A 3,838-nucleotide genomic window follows, 5' to 3' on the forward strand; every position below is an offset into this window, starting at 1 on the left:
AACAAACTTTAGAAACACACGTCAGAGGGTTTAAATTCTCCCCAGGACCTCCTTCTGACCTCTATCAGAGGCAAAGATCCACCTCACTGTTAAAAGAAAATCAAAGAGAAGATAGAGCGGCAGGAGAACAGATCGCAGCAGTGAATAAAGGGTAAGTGGCAGGGCAGGGCGTGTATTTTCTTGTTGATTTCTATCTTTTGTCTTCTGGTTTTCAGTTTTGCTTTCCGTGTATGGTAGGCACCAGTACAGGCACTGCAAGTGACCGAAGTTGGGGGTATCGGGAGAGGAAAGGGTAAAGGATTCAAGGTTGGGGTAGTACGAGTGGAACAGGCGTTATTTCTGTCCACTGATGGACTGCGATATAGACTGGGGAGGGATCATGTCTAAAAGGTATTCACGCTGTCCGTCTGCCAAACTGGGGGCTTTGTGTTCTCCAATGCCAGTGTTCAAATATGCAAATGTTGACACCTGGCATACCAAGGAGGCCACCTGGCACAGACAACTGGGGAGCCTGTGCAAAGTTTGAAAGCATGGAGCGGGCAGATGTGGGAATGCCACGCTGGAGGCTGCTCTGGGGCTGTGGAGCCTGCCTAAGTGTATGATGTCTCATGATGGTCTCTTGTTTACTGACACTGGACACAGCTGGAGCCATAGTAGGGGAAAGGCCTGCCTGCTGCTGTAATCGCTGTTTGATCTCCTGTTCCTGCTGTAGGGCTTTAACAAAAGCATTTTTCAGCCGCTTGGTGTGTTCAGCTTTTAGAGCCTTCTTCTGGTTGGAGGTCATACACTGTTCACAGAGAATCTTACCATTCTTTTCTTGCTTCCAGTGAGGGGTGAAATCTGTGCGGCACTGGGCACATACAAAGGGTTCGACCCGCAGAAGTGAGGCACAGCTTTTGCCTTGGCTGTCAATGACACTCTGTACGACTTCTTCCAAGCCTACCATGTAGATGAACTCACTATTGGCTGCACTAGGCAGGAAGTGAAGCAAGGGAGCAGGAGGTTTTGGAGGTGGGATCTCCAGGAGTGTCTTTTCCAGCTGTTTGTGAAGGGCCAATTTGGCTGCAGCCTGTGAGTTGGCAGCATTGGTCATGGCGCTGGGGCTAGGAAGTGGTGAGGAGACACTGTTCACGGTTCCTGGCTGGATATGGGAGGCAAGGTTCATATAGATGGCAGAGGATGTTGTGCGCTGACAGGGAACAGAAGAACTTGACTGTGGTTGATCACTGATGGCGGGATTCATATTGGGTGTTGAGGTACATACAAGGCCAGGCTTAGGCGGCCCCCGTTGACCCTGTAGCTGGACTGGATTTGGTGCAATAACACGTTGAGACATCAACATGTGTGGAAGGGTGGTATTGGTCGCTCAATGGATGACACTATGACCCTGTAATGTTCTCAAATTTTGAGGTTCCCCTTGCGCTCCAGGCCGGGAGGGAAGCTTGGATAAGCCCTGCTGTCCCACATGTGCAGGAGATGGCTGAACAATAGATGCTGCATTTTGTACAACTGGAGTCTTTTGGACTACATTCTCTTTCTGTAGCTGACTCTGTCTCAGTTTCTTTAACAGCACCAGTCGGGCTTCTTCCAATCATAGCTCATCCCTCAGCTGCTTGATGAGCTGCTGCCGTTCCTCAATGCCGTTCCCCTTAAACATCTCCAGTTTTGCTGCTTTGAGTCTTTCTTCCATTCGGGAGCTGGAACGAGGACTGGAAGCCTCATTGTCAGACAAAACAATGATATCTGGAGAGGGAGTTAGCCTTCCTCGGTCTGGCTCACTCCGTCTAGCACTCATATCCACAGGCTCATCATTGATGTTTTCTTTGCCTGGCCTTCCGGCAGTCCTGTTGTCTCCATGAGGCCTGAGATTCCCATTGAGTTTTTCTTCATAACCCTTGACACCACTGCCATCCTGTTTGGTGGGTAACTCATGTGGCACCTCAAGATTTGCCAAATCCTTCCTTTTGAGCGGTGCCAACATTTTCAGACGTTCCATGGCCTCATGCCCCTCCATTTTCAGTCGTTTTGCCAGGACATCATCTCGCTCATCTGCTGGGTCCAAGCTTCGCTTCAAAAGATTCAGTCAAAGAGCATCTTCTGTCATTCTATCCATTCCTCCAGCAAATGGCTTTCAGAGGCCTCCAAACCTCCCCGGTCTCTGTCTCTCCAGGCGCTGTTTAACTTTGAATCTTTCCTCCTCGAATATCTGGAAGTGTTAAAAGGATGCCAACATCATTCTGGCGGTGGAATTCAAGTTGAAAAGCGGCCAGAATGTGGAACGCTGAGGAGCTAGGGGATGCAGTAGGGGAGGGTTATTGGGGCAAAGCAAAGAAATTGAGAGCAAGGGGAGTTGGTGGAATGTCTTCTTGAAGATTCAATTTCAGTACCAGTTGGATGACAATACCTTGAGGACCTAGGTACTATCCTTCAGGATAGTACCTCTAAATCAATGACAAATGTTCAAAATCAAATGGTGAAACTTGAAGCAGTTCCTCTCATTACCACCAGTGATGCATTAATGGAAATTTTACTTCCTATCACTCTTCCTTTGGGCTCTGCTGATCTAAGAAAATCTACGGTCTCAAGAGGGAAATGCTTCAAGCAGTAGTTGCAATAATGGTGTTTAAAATGGGCATTGAGACTGCCATCTGGCCATCTTGGACTCCCTAGGACAGGGATCAGATTTCTTCTTTTTCTTTTTTAAATGTGGTGCTGGGGATTGAAGCCAGGGTCTTGTGAATGCTAGGAGAGCACTTTACCAAAAGAACTATATCCCCAGCTCTCACAGATTTCCAGCTATGTCTGGTGACAACTGCATAAATGAGGACTGTGGTGCACTTATATTGTGTTAAGTTTGCTAAAATGGAGGTAAATTCTCTGTTGTAGGGACAGACGAAGCAAGGCACAGAAGACAGCAGGAAAGAATTTTCTTTGGCTGCAGCCAGGCTCAAAGGGCACAGATTTTGCTGTAATCAACCAATCCCCAGGTAGTTTAGAGTTTTATACCCAGAGTGTAAGGCGAGGGGTTCGAAAGTTCACAGTCTGAGAATTTCACATAAAAGCACCTTTTATCTTTCACTGTTCTGGATAAGTTAACCCTTCAAGGACAGCACCTGAGAAGGGGAGAGCTTCTTCTCCCCTTCCTTTCCTCCCCCTGCCAGCTGTTACCATGGAGCCCAGTTGGTAACTTATCCTAGAAATATAAAGCTATTATGGCTTGACTTAAGCCACAAGAAACATTTACTAGATTCGAAAAGTGAAATCAAAGAGGCTCACATTCTTTACCTTGTTGAGCTTCTTTTCATTCTGGGCCAGTGGAGTGTGCTAGGCCAGACGAAAAAGCGCTCCCTGCCGGACTCTCCTTTCACTAAGGCTGGAAGATCGGGAAAGGGTTGTGAGAAGAGCGGTTGGCGCCGACGGTGGCACCCCTCCCCAACGTCCGCAGAAGCGTCAGCCTAAAGTGACAAGCAGGGCCCATCCTCCGCAGAAGCGTTTGTCTAAGGCGACAAGCAAGGAAGCCTGGAAGACGGCAACCGAGAGAAGAGCACGAGTGTAGAAATACAAGAAAAAGTTGAAGCAAGGAAGCATAAAGACAAGACGCAGAGCGACAGAGCAGTGAGGCAAAAAGAGAATCCTAGCTAAAAACAACAGCTGCCTTTTGGTACCGTAATGGCCAGGGGAAAGCGCGAACGCAGTCCCCCACTACCACAAATTATGCAGTCGAGTTTCCCACATTTGGGGAAATCGCAGGGGTCAGCACATCCGGAGTGCAATGGATAAGCCTCGCCCTGGGAAAACCACCTTCGTGATCATGGTATCTCCCCTGCCAGGTAAGTAT

At 48.3% G+C, this 3,838-nt stretch overlaps 1 non-coding gene and 1 pseudogene across 1 annotated transcript; both read right to left on the reverse strand.

Moving 5' to 3' along the window:
- Nucleotides 1–333: 333 nt before the first annotated feature.
- LOC143403927 (transcriptional repressor p66-beta pseudogene) lies at nt 334–2,113 on the reverse strand (annotated as a pseudogene).
- A 1,561-nt stretch (nt 2,114–3,674) lies between these two features.
- Nucleotides 3,675–3,838, reverse strand: LOC143405395 (U1 spliceosomal RNA). Its single transcript, XR_013092092.1, has one exon. It is a non-coding gene; the product is annotated as a U1 spliceosomal RNA (small nuclear RNA).

The sequence above is a fragment of the Callospermophilus lateralis genome, chromosome 7, assembly GCF_048772815.1.
Source record: "Callospermophilus lateralis isolate mCalLat2 chromosome 7, mCalLat2.hap1, whole genome shotgun sequence".
Taxonomy (NCBI): domain Eukaryota; kingdom Metazoa; phylum Chordata; class Mammalia; order Rodentia; family Sciuridae; genus Callospermophilus; species Callospermophilus lateralis.